Consider the following 12777-nt stretch of genomic DNA (forward strand, 5'->3'; position numbering starts at 1 on the left):
CTCATACAGAGGGTTTTACACGTCTTGGGTTGCATCATAGATTCTTCATTAGTTTAAATAACTGTAACACTTTTAAAATAAAAGCGTAAAATTCTGTGGGATGATTACGTTTGAAACGAAGAAGGTTGTCTCTTAACAATAGGATTCCTGCGGATGAGGCTGAAGCGATTCAGAGGTCAGGGAACTGAAACCTGGTGTGGCCGCACGGCTGAGGGTGCGTGAGGGTTGATGTGAGGCGGTCGTGGGGGTGGGGCGGGGGTTGGTGTGGGGTGGTGGCTGGACCCAGGAATATTCCCGCGATTAGAATTAATTGAAGCAGTTTAAGTAAAGAAGAACTGGATTTGTGTGGGAATGACAAGCTAGAATATAAAACACACAACTCTTAGAATGGGCTACTTCATACTAACACTTCTAGGGAGAAAAAATGTCTTGACATACCACTTATCCAAGGATCAAGTTTAGTAGTCACTGCAGTGGCCCAGCGACAGTGCACCCTGACGGGAACGCAGGATTGAAAAGCAGGCGCCATTCTGTGCTTTGGACCTTCTGGCTTGGAAGGGCCGCTTGGGCCCATCCTCCTCAGCAGGTCCAGATAAGTTTGGAGAATTGTCTCCTGGTTTTTAGATCACCCCGTTATTGGTTGAGGACACCAAATTTTATGTGGCAATGTATTAACATACATAGCCCCTCAGTTAAAAGATACATGAGGATCCTGGTTGAAAGATACTGGGATTTCCTCAGTTGAAAGACACTTAGTAGCACTTACCTGGTAGTACAGTGGTAAAAATCCACCTGCCAATGCATTGGACACAGGTTTGATCCCTGGTCTGCAAGGATACCACGTGTCTCGGAACAACAAGCCTGTGCAACACAAGTACTGAGCCTGTGCTCTAAAGCTTGTGCTCTGCAACAAAAATAGCTACATCAGTGAGAAGGCTGCACACAGCAACTAGAGAGTAGCTCCTGTTGGCTGCAACTAGAGAAAGTCCACATGCAGCAAAACCAAATAAACATAGCCAAAAAAAAAAAATAAATAAAGATATTGAATGTTAAAAAATTATTAAAGGAGAAAAAAATTTCCTGTAATGAGAACTACATTGTTCTTTATAAAAAGTATTTCTGTTCCATGCTTGTGATGACATAGCTTCAAATGCCTTTGAGGAAAACTTCTTTACATCATAATATATATTACTTAAGTCAATACTTCTTTAATGGAATGGAACATCAAATTACTAGATGGTCATTTGATGGTAATTAGGCACTTTATTGTTTGTTTAAAAATTTGAATATATGTTCTTCCTTTTCTTTGTTGTTTCAGAAATCTCTTGTCAGATGTGGACAACAAAGCAGACTGTAAAATATAAATTCCTGAGAAGACAGAGTTTATTTTCACCAAAATTATCAACTTTGCACCACTTATAAATATTTCTATGTGTAGTAACTGACTGAACTCATCTCCTGAAGGAAATGTGTTCATATTTATAGGGCACGTACTATGTCCCCTGTGATTGTCTTATGTACATTTTAATCTTACAGGTCTCAAAATAACCCACAGACAAATGTATTTGATAGCCTAAGGTAGGGAATAAATGTAAATTAGAGATTAAATCTGGGTCACAATAATAGCTTATGGTGTCAGATTCTTGATCTCTGAAGAAGATTTAGCTTTGGGACCAGGAACCAGACTTGATCAATCGAGAGCTATTGTGTAGCAGAGTTTTATTAAAGTATAAACAGGGACAGAGAAAGCCTCTGACATAGACATCGGAAGGAGGTAGAGAGTGTCCCTCTCACTAGTCTTTAGCAAGGGAATTATATACTTTTTAATTAGTTATTACAATAAATCAAAAGAATGTCTTAAGTTTGTGACAATTTTACCAGACCCACTCCCACAATTTACATCTTAGGATAACAGGATTAGAACTCAACAACAGAAAGATCCTACCAGATCCACTCCCATAATATACATTCTAAAATACCAGGATTAGTCAGAAGGTTTTCAGGAAGGAAAAACTGTCCTCAAGCAGGATACATTGTTGTTATATAATCCCTAGTACAGAGTTTCTGGAGAAGGAAATGGCAATCCACTCCCATACTATTGCCTGGAAAATCCCATGGACAGAGGAGTCTGATAGGCTACAGTCCATGGGGTTGCAAAGAATCAAACACGATTGAGCGACTTCACTTTCACAGAGTTTAAACTGAGTTGTGTAAGCATCAGTTCCAGGCTTAAAGAAAAAAAGCCATTTTATATGACTAAGACTAAGGAATGTAGAGAGGGGGAAAAAAGTTTGTCCTTTCCTCCTTCTGGAGAATTCCAGACCCCTATCTCCTCCTTGAGAACCCCAGACCCCTTTCACCTCCTCGGGGACCCCAGACTTCTTATCAACCTGCCTAGGAACTGACTCTTTCATTCCCCCCTTTTCTTTTAGGAGAATTATGTTGCTGAGGGTATGGGGAATCGTTTTTGTTCCATAACTACTTCCTACTGTGATGGGGCGCTGCCCCTAAATTGTTGAGGCAACATATTCACCTAACCCTTATACTGAGGGTCTCTGATCCAGTAGGCCCAAGTAATAGTTGGAGGAGTCTGTGGCACTCCTAGGAGCCTGAACAACCATTTGTAACTGAAAAGCTTTCAAAGGGTTAGAAACAAATCCAGTTACACAGTTACAGTTGCAGGGAGCAAACAGTAAAAACAGAACAATTAGAATTATTATGATTAAGATAGTTTTCCACCATGGGAGCTGGTTAACGTTTCCCAAAGTGTGGTGACTGAGGCTTCAGGAGAATCCATAGCCTGAATCATCTTGTTCATGTGTTTAGTAAGTGAGTAACATTAGTGCTCATATTGGATATGAATAATGGCACAAGTACCTCCCTGTCCAGCCCTTGGAATATCTAAGACCAATCTGTTCTGTAAAACCACGCTTGTAATTTGTATTTGTTCAGCATTAAGGCCTGAAAGTTAGCCAGAGTATCAGCTCTTAGCATAACATCTGATCTGTAGTCCCCAGAGAGGGAACCGTTATTGCAGCCAGATAATCATACCAGTGAAATACACATTTTGCCCTGTGAGTTTTAAGGTTTGGCAGAGTAGTAGGCTTCTCTGGAAGCTCTGAAAATATGAAGCCAAGAGTGAAAGCTAGGCCTAGGGTGCATCTCCCTATTAAGCTGTTAGGTAGGTAGAATAGGGAAAAGGAGTCCAAAATGGCGGTGGCTAAAAGACAAGGAAGGTCAAAGGAAGGTCTGAGGACCAGAGTGAAAACTTCAGACAGAACAAACAGCACTCCTGGCTAAGCCCAATTTGCATAGGGCAGGCCCAGGTGGAGGAAAAAACATATAAAAGGAGGAGCCAAAGCGCTTCCTCATGGACTCTCTCTTCCGCGTGCATGCGCACACACTCTCTCTCTCTCCCTCCCCACGCACTCCTCCACTCTCTTCTCTTTGAGTCTTGGATTCCTCTGATATCTCCTAAATAAAATAGAGCTGTAACACTGATTTGCCTAAGAGCTGTAGCACGGTTTGTCCAAGACCCAAGAGCTGTGACGCACCGAGGGCTTTAATGTGCGTCGCTCCAAATCTTTGTTGTGACGAGACAAAGAACCGAGGAACATACACTCGTGTGACATCTACCTCCTGGGACCCCTGGGACTAGAGGATCCCTGAACAGGTTGAGGCGTGACAACCTTTCGAAGTCACAGCACCATAGATGTCATGCGAGTGTATGTTCCTCGGTTCTTTGTCTCGTCACAACAAAGATTTGGAGCGACGGACATTAAAGCCCTCAGCGCGTCACAGCTCTTGGGTCTTGGACAAACCGTGTTACAGCTCTTAGGCAAATCAGTATTACAGCTCCATTTTATTTAGGAGATATCAGAGGAATCCAAGACTCAAAGAGAAGAGAGTGGAGGAGTGCGTGGGGAGGGAGAGAGAGAGAGTGTGTGCGCATGCACGCGGAAGAGAGAGTCCGTGAGGAAACGCTTTGGCTCCTCCTTTTATATGTTTTTTCCTCCACCTGGGCCTGCCCTATGCAAATTGGGCTTAGCCAGGAGTGCTGTTTGTTCTGTTTGTTCTGCCTGAAGTCTTCACTCTGGTCCTCAGACCTTCCTTGTCTTTTAGCCACCGCCATTTTGGACTCCTTTTCCCTATTCTACCTACCTAACATTCCCCCCTCAAGAGATAGGAGGCCCAATTCTTTGGGAATAGGGGCGTCGAGGTCTTTCTGGCTACTTCCTGCTGAACTGGGGCAGCGAGGGGTATTGGGCCTCCCCCTCTTGCTAGTCTCAATCTTCAGAGTCCTTATAGTGGTGTCCAGGGGTGTGTGATATTTTTCGTGGTCAGCTGTAGTTTTATATCTTTGTTGAACTGGCACTGCATGTTGTAGCTGATTGACCTGGGCAGAGACAAAACAGGTTAGACAATTGACAGTACATGGAATAATCATAGGCATCATCAATATAGCATAACGAGGACTAGTAGGGACATTGGTCAATTTTAAATTCACATGGCCAGGATGGCTCAAGTCCCTCCTTGTTCAGGAATCAGAAGATCTATCTCCTGTCTGTTTTGGAGTACAGTCTCTGTCAAGCTGTGTTGGCCCCTTAGAGTTATCCTGAGAAATCTTATCCCCAGAAACCAGATTTTGGGGGTGTTCATTAGAATGACACTCATTGGTAGTCCTGAATAGGTATCTGAGATCTCCCAGGGGCTCACAGGTGTATTGAGTGTCCTCTCCTGTTTTCTTCCATGCCTTGAATCGTGAGTAGTGAATCCAGGAGTCATGTCCTGGTACCTTGACTGCTGTGGGGGTAGAAAGTATTACAGGGTAGGGGCCCTTCCATGTGGGCTGGAGTTGAGCCTTTGGGGACCCATCTTTCCAGAATTTTATTAGGACTTGAGTTCCTGGAGCATATAGTGGTGACTCTTTGGAATCTTTTGGGTCCTGGTTCATACCCCACAAGTGTATATCCTGTTGGAATTGCCCCATGGCTATGGTATAAGACTGGAGGGTTTGAACCTCTGGATCTAGGAAGAGGTCATTGACATAAACAAAAGGTCTCCCATATAGCATCTCATAAGGACTAAAACCAACCTGTTCCTTAGGGGCAATGCGGGTGCGGAGGAGAGCTATTGGTAAAGCCTCCTTCCATCCCAGGGAGGTCTCCTGGGTTATCTTTTTTATCGCTGATTTTAAGAATTGATTGGCTCTTTCTATTTTTCCTGAAGATTGAGGCCTCCAGGCACAATGGAGATAATAAGTAATGTCCAATGCTTTTGAGACTCTTTGGGTGACCTTAGAAGTAAATGATGTCCCATTGTCACTTTGTAATGACCTGGGCAGACCAAATCTTGGAATGACTTCATGGAGCAGTTTTTTTACCACCTCCTCAGCCTTCTCAGTCCAGGTGGGAAAGCCTTCAATCCATCCTGTGAATGTATCTATCATGACTAATAGGTTATTTATACCCTTGAGAAACTGGCATCTGGGTGAAGTCCATCTGCCAGTCCTCTCCTGGGTAGGCCCCACGTCATTGGATGGGCTGGGCCAGCTGGAGTCTTCGATCTCCTTGTGGGTTGTTTAATTGGCAAGTGGGACAAGAGGAGACCACCTGTCTTATAGTTGTTTGGAGGCTTGTTCCTCTGAAAGACCTTTCTAGTAATCTTTGGAGGGCCTTTTCGCCTAAATGAGTAGTGGCATGTAAGGAGTTAACCAACTTCCATTGGAGGTTTCCAGGCAGAAAAAGGAGTCCCTCCTTTTGGAACCACCCCATATGATCTTCTTGAAAGCCCTCGCTCTTAGCTTTAAGAATCTCACCTTCAGTATATGAAGGAGTTTCTGGCAAATTAGTCTGTGGAACTAAGGTGGCAATCCCTATTAGGTCATGGTTCTGTAATGCTGCTCTCCTAGCTGCCTGATCAGCTGCTTGGTTCCCTCGTGCCACTTCTGTGTTCCTTTTTTGGTGTCCTTTACAGAGGGAGACTGAAACCTCAGTGGGCAGGTGGACTGCCTCCAAGAGTCGAAGAATCTGATCACCATGTTTGATTGGGGACCCTCGGGTGGTCAAGTGGCCCCTTTCTTTCCAAACAGCCGCATGTGCATGTAGCACCAGAAAGGCATACTTGGAGTCAGTGTAAATGGCTATTCTTTTTCCTTTTCCCAGCTCTAAAGCTCGAGTCAGGGCTATGAGCTCAGCTAATTGGGCTGAAGTACCTGGTGGCAGAGGCTTAGCCTCTATGGTCTCAAAATTGAAGACTACTGCATACCGGGCTCTTCTTTTTCCATCCAAGACAAAGCTGCTTCCATCAGTGTACCAGATTTCCTCAGGATTGGTCGGAGGATCTTCTGACAATCCCTCTCGGGGTTTTGTCCAGTGGTCCAAGGTTTCTAGACAAGAGTGAATTGGGAGAGAGCCCTCGGGGGTAGGTAGGAGGGTGGCTGGGTTAAGAACCTCACAAGGGGATATAGTGAGGCCTGGATTTTCCATCAGCATTACTTGATATCTGAGGATTCTTTGATCAAACATCCATAAATGGCCTCTCCCATTTAGGAGTTGTTTTACTTGGTGGCTGGTAAAAATAGTTAGTTTGCCCCCAAAGGAGAGTTTTAAAGCATCTTCTATCATGATTACAATAGCTGCAAGGTTTCGAAGGCAGGGAGGCCAACCTTGGGAAGTTGGATCGAGCCTCTTGGATAAGTAAGCTACAGGCTGGGGCTCAGATCCCAACCTTTGAGTTAACACTCCCAAGGCTATTCCCTCTCTTTCATGGACATAAAGTTGGAATGCTTTTTTTGGGCCTGGCAACCTCAAGGCGGGTGCCTGAGTTAAGGCCTGTTTTAGTGTAGCCTCTGCCTCCTTTTGAGGAGTTCCCCACATCAATGGGATTGAATCATCTCGTCCCTTTAAGCTTTCGTATAAGGGCTGGGCAATTAGACCATAGTTGGGTATCCAGATTCTACAATAACCAGTTAGCCCCAGGAAAGCTCACAATTGTTTTCGAGTCGTGGGGGAGGGCAACTGGAGAATTACCCGTGTGTAATCTGAACTCCCAGGTAAGTGACCTTTGTCTTGACTATCTGTGCCTTAGCACGGGAGACTTTATATCCCCTTTCTGCCAAGAAGTTTAGAACCTGAATTGCATGTTGTTGGTCACTTTTCTCATCTGGAGAGCAGATTAGTAGGTCATCTGCATATTGTAATATTTTCCCATTAGGTCCCAGGTCCAGATCTAGGAGATCCTGGCTAAGAGCCTGTCCAAACAAGTGGGGGCTATCTCTGAACCCCTGAGGTAATACTGTCCAAGTCATCTGTTGGTGTTTTTCTCCTGGGGCCTCCCACTCAAAGGCAAAAAGGTATTGGGATTCTTTAGCCAGTGGCATGCAAAAAAATGCATCTTTGAGATCCAAGACTGTAAACCATTTGGCACTGGGTGGGATTTCTCCCAAGATTACATAGGGATTGGGTACTGTGAGATGGAGGGGGACTACAGCTTCATTTATAATCCGGAGATCTTGAACCATTCGCCAGGTTCTGTCTTTTTTCTTTACTGAGAGGATTGGGGTGTTACATGGCGAACTGGTGGGGACCGATAGCCCACAAGCAAGGAATTTATTTATTAAAGGCTGTAGTCCCTCCCGAGCCTCTCTGTTGAGAGGATATTGTTTCCGGTTAGGAAACCGAGTGGGATCTCGGAGGACAATGATGACCGATTCAGCTTGGTGGGCTCGTCCAGGAATCCCCTGGTCCCACACCTGGGGGTTAATTTTGTCTTCCCAGTTTTTGGTCCCTCTCTATTGAAGGTGTAATGGGTTCTTCAGTAGTAGCCAGGAGCTGTAGAGCTCTAGGGGCTGAAAAACTTCCCATCACAAGGGTGGTCCCCAGTTTAGTGAGTATATCTCTTCCCAATAAGGAGGCAGGACACTCAGGAACCACCAGAAACTGGTGGGAAAATATTTGTCCATCCCAGCAACAAAGAAGTGCTCGGGTGAATCTTTTAGTAGTTGCTTTTCCTGTAGCACCCAAAACGGTACAGGTTTGGGAGGAGAAGGCTCCAGAGTAAGAGATCAAGACAGAGTAGGTAGCCCCTGTGTCAACCAAGAAATTCTCGGACCTACCTGCCACATCCAGTTGCACCCTTGGCTCCAGCCCCGTGATGGTTATCTGTGACAGGCGGGCTGGCTGAAGCGGGCCGCTTCAGTCTTCTTGAACCATCGTGAGGGTAGGCTTGGCGCTTGACCTTGAGGCTCTTGGGTCCCGAGGGCAGAGTGCCACCCAATGTCCCAGTTGATGGCATTTGTGGCAAGCCCTTCTAGGAGACTTGTCACGGTTTGGACACTCTTTGGCCCAATGCCCCACCTGTCTACAGATCAGGCATCTGTCTCGTGCCCTGTCCCTCAAGGACTCGGGGTTTGCCATAGGGCTTCTCTGGAGGGCGGCCAGCATCTGGGCATGCCTTGTCTCTTTCTTTCTCTCCTTCTCCTGGGCCTTGGCCTCCCTCTGTTTTCTGTTATAAAAGGTATTGGTGGCTGTCTGGACCATCTCATCTAAAGAGGCAGCAGGGTCCTGCTGTTGTAGCTGCTGTAACTTAATTCTGATATCTGATGCACATTGAGACAGGAATTTGTCCTTTAAAATCACCCGTCCCTCGTAAGAGTCTAAGTCCAGGTTGGTAAACTTTTGGAGTGCCTCTTTTAGCCTCTCCAGAAAGGCAATGGGATTCTCACTGGGTTCCTGAGTTATTGCTGAGACTGGGCACAGCCCCATAAGTAATAGGCTTCTTTCTGTTTCCATAGGTAGACTTCCTTAGAGGTGAGTCTTTCTGAAGCTTACCCTACCCAGAACTGTTGCAACCTGAGAGCCAGGCGTCCCCGGGCCAGGGTGCAGATCCCCAGGCAGGCTGAGGCGTGACAGCCTCCTAGAGATCGAATCCCCAGGCAGGTCGAGGCATGACAGCCTCCCGAGGATTGGGTCCCTGGGCAGGTCGAGGCGTGACGACCTCCTGGGACCCCTGGGACTAAAGGATCCCCGAACAGGTTGAGGCGTGGCAACCTTTTGAAGACTGATCCCTAGGCAGGTCAAGGCATGATGACCTCCTGGGACCCCCCGGACTGGAGTTTGGGCGTCCCCAAGATCTCCAGTGTGACCAGTATTGGGTAGGATTAGGGGGTTGAATATTATAGAGTATTTCCCTCCCAAGGCTAGCTATTTTCTGGTTGTCTCTCCAGAAGATTGTAGAGGCAGCCTTGTGGGTCTGGATGGGGCTCAGGAAAAGAGCATGAAACAGGAGGGAAGGGGGCAGAGCGCAACCTTTGAAAGAATGACATAGCACAAGGGTATAATGTAAACCAATTAAAATCAATTGGGTCCAAGATGACAAGTCAAATTCAAGTAAACCTTAATCCCCAATCTATAAGGCAACAGACCCACCCAGAGGTGGCAAGACAGCTCCAAGGCACAAGGTAAAAGAGGGAGGAGTGGGTGGTTCCCCAATGGCTGGGATGATCCTCTCATTCATTAGCATATGAATTCCATCCCCTCACAAAACCTAGCCAGGCCTAATTCCATGGCCGCAGCCCTTGCCCTCGGCAATGGTTCACACCCTGAAGGGTGGCTTTTCTCTGGATCCTAACAAATCTACCTCTTATCGCTTTGTCTCTCAATGAATTTTTGCAATGAGACATCAGAGCCTGAGTTTCATTAGTTTTGGCCGGGCTTGAGTCCCGGGAGAGAGCTGAAGGACAGGAGGAAAAAGCGGTGGGAAAAAACATGCCAAGGAATCCCCTTCATAGCCCGCCGGAAAATTTGCTAAACATCTGACCGGTGCTCACAGTTTCATTGGTCTAATCTTTGGCACAGAGAAGAGAAAGGACAGAAGAACCCCCACCGACTTGTGTAACAGCTATTGGGGCTCAGCAGATAGCGCCTTTGGGACATGCTGAGGAGTAGCCTCTCCAGAGTCCCTCAATTGTGCCCCTGCCGCCCGCCTGTTAGCGGGAGGTTTGAGGAAACAAGAAACGAGAGATTGTAAAGGTCCCTCCAGCCATAGGAGCGAGGACCTCTTACCTTAACCGGAGGTCTTCTGGAATCTGAGACTGGGCCGCGTGAGCTTTCTACTGAGTTCGTTTTTCGCTGTCCTGGTTTCCAGCACGATGGGCCTTCCTCTGCTCTGGGTTTCTTCGCCTTCCGCTTCTACCACGGGAGCTTCGCTGAACTGGGCTCCTGTTGTGCTTGGCTTCTTCCTCGTAGAGGTTGTTTCAGCCAGGTTAAATCCGAGTCATGGCACCATAGATGTCACCTGAGTGTATGTTCCTCGGTTCTTTGTCTCGTCACAACAAAGATTTGGAGTGATGGACATTAAAGCCCTCGGTGCGTCACAGCTCTTGGGTCTTGGACAAACTGTGCTACAGCTCTTAGGCAAATCAGTGTTACAGCTCTATTTTATTTAGGAGATAGCAGAGGAATCCAAGACTCAAAGAGAAGAGAGTGGAGGAGTGCGTGGGGAGGGGGAGGGAGAGAGAGAGAGAGAGAGCGCGCGTGCGCATGCACGCGGGAGAGAGAGTCTGTGAGGAAGCACTTTGGCTCCTCCTTTTCTATGTTTTTTCCTCCACCTGGGCCTGCCCTATGCAAATTGGGCTTAGCCAGGAGTGCTGTTTGTTCTGTCTGAAGTTTTCACTCTGGTCCTCGGACCTTCCTTTGACCTTCCTTGTCTTTTAGCCACCGCCATTTTGGACTCCTTTTCCCTATTCTACCTACCTAACAAAGCCATGTGGTGACCCAAGGACGAAAGAGTAGATAACCAAGGAGGGTCTTGGAATTCAGGAATGGAAAAACCAGACCCTTATCGTCCTTCCCTCCCATCCCCAATGTTGTAACTATTAATGGAACAGTATAACTTGTTCCCCTCCTACCCCATAGGGAGGAGGCATTTACCTTACTCTTCCCTCCACCCAGTATAGGGGCCTCATCCAATCAGCAAATGACCCGCAAGATCCCCATCCCACTCCTTGTACCCTGGGTATAAAAGTGGACTAAGGAACCTCCCCCCCCCCCCCCCCCCCCCCATTCAACGTGGGTTCTCCCTTGAACTGGCCTGCTGTTCTTAACAGTGTCTCCCACTCTAATGAACTTTATTCTTTCATTCTGTTTCATGTATGGAAATTCTTTTACAACCCACGCCCAGACCACGACATTTTTGGTGGCCCGTATGGGGACCTTGGGGTCTCTTTCCCATGTCCTCACTTCTCCTTTCTCATAGGGACCCTCTGCCAATAGGCAAGTGTTGTGGAAGCAACTGAGGAACTCTGGCCAGGGTTACCCCCTGGTGTGTTCCCAAGGCCCCACTGCTCACTGCGCCCCAGCAGCTGCTGCCTGAATGGGTGAGGGTCTCTCTTTTGTTTTCTTTCCAACTGAGGACTAGGCCATCCAATATTGTGTGGGCATGGGTCAGGCACTTAAGAGCCATTAGGGCGCCTGCCACATGAAGACTCCCATGTGAGGATAAAGGGGACACGGAATGGATCAGGCCACAAGGTCATACGCCCCCAGCAAGACAACTTCTATGCACCATGTAAGGCACATAGTGGTTGAAGCAAAACAGAGACCAACGTCCCTTGGCCACCACCTCCCGATAGGATTGTAAGGCAAATTCCTCAGCCTTCTTCCCTGTCACTTTCACTTCTTTCCCTTTCAGTCAGGATTGATTTAAGGAGCTTAGATGTTGCCTCAAAATAGGAAAATGAGTACATCAAGGCTGTATATTGTCACCCTGCTTATTTAACTTATATTCAGAGTACATCATGAGAAATGCTGAGCTGGAGGAAGCACAAGCTGGAATCAAGATTGCTGGGAGAAATAGCAATGACCTCAGATATGCAGATGACACCACTCTTATGGCAGAAAATGAAGAATAATTAAAGAGCGTCTTGATGAACGTGAAAGAGGAGAGTGAAAAAGTTGGCTTAAAGCTCAACATTCAGAAAACAAAGATCATGGCATCTGGTCGCATCACTTCATAGCAAATAGATGGAGAAACAGTGGTAACAGTGTCAGATTTTATTTATGGGGGCTCCAAAATCACTGCAGATGGTGATTGTAGCCATGAAATAAAAAGACACTTACTCCTTGGAAGAAAGGTTATAACCAAACTAGACAGGATGTTAAAAAGCAGAGACATTACTTTGCCAACAAAGGTCTGTCTAGTCAAGGCTATGGTTTTTTGAGTAGTCATGTATGGATGTGAGAGTTGGACTATAAAGAAAGCTGAATGCTGAAGAATTGATGCTTTTGAACCGTGGTGTTGGAGAAGACTCTTGAGAATCCCCTGGATTGCAAGGAGATCCAACCGGTCCATCCTAAACGAAATCAGTCATGAATATTCATTGGAAGGACTGATGTTGAAGCTGAAACTCCAATACTTTGGCCACCTCATGTGAAGAGCTGACTCATTGGAAAAGACCCTGATGCTGGCAAAGATTGAAGGCAGGAGGAGAAGAGGACGACAGAGGATGAGATGGTTGGATGGCATCACTGACTCAATGGACATGAGTTTAAGTAAACTCCAGGAGTTGGTGATGGACAGGGAGGCCTGGCCTGCTGCAGTGCATGGGGTCGCAAAGAGTCAGACACAACTGAGCGACTGAACTAAAGTGAATTGAAGATGTTGCCTCTGAGCCATCCCATGTTTCCGGGAATCGCCAAATGGTGAGTCACCTGGTTGCTCCCGGGAATCTCTGTCTTTCTCTTCCCGGGTCACATGATACCTTAGCGGCACGGTTCT

The 12777-nt window shown here is 46.6% G+C and overlaps 1 long non-coding RNA gene across 1 annotated transcript; it reads right to left on the reverse strand.

Moving 5' to 3' along the window:
- Window positions 1–446: 446 nt before the first annotated feature.
- On the reverse strand, window positions 447–10361 carry LOC123465115. The gene is made up of 2 exons (XR_006640194.1): window positions 10065–10361; window positions 447–904 (listed from the first exon to the last, which is right to left on the reverse strand). It is a non-coding gene; the product is annotated as an uncharacterized LOC123465115 (long non-coding RNA).
- Window positions 10362–12777: the final 2416 nt, after the last annotated feature.

Source organism: Bubalus bubalis, chromosome 18 (genome assembly GCF_019923935.1).
Source record: "Bubalus bubalis isolate 160015118507 breed Murrah chromosome 18, NDDB_SH_1, whole genome shotgun sequence".
Classification (NCBI taxonomy): domain Eukaryota; kingdom Metazoa; phylum Chordata; class Mammalia; order Artiodactyla; family Bovidae; genus Bubalus; species Bubalus bubalis.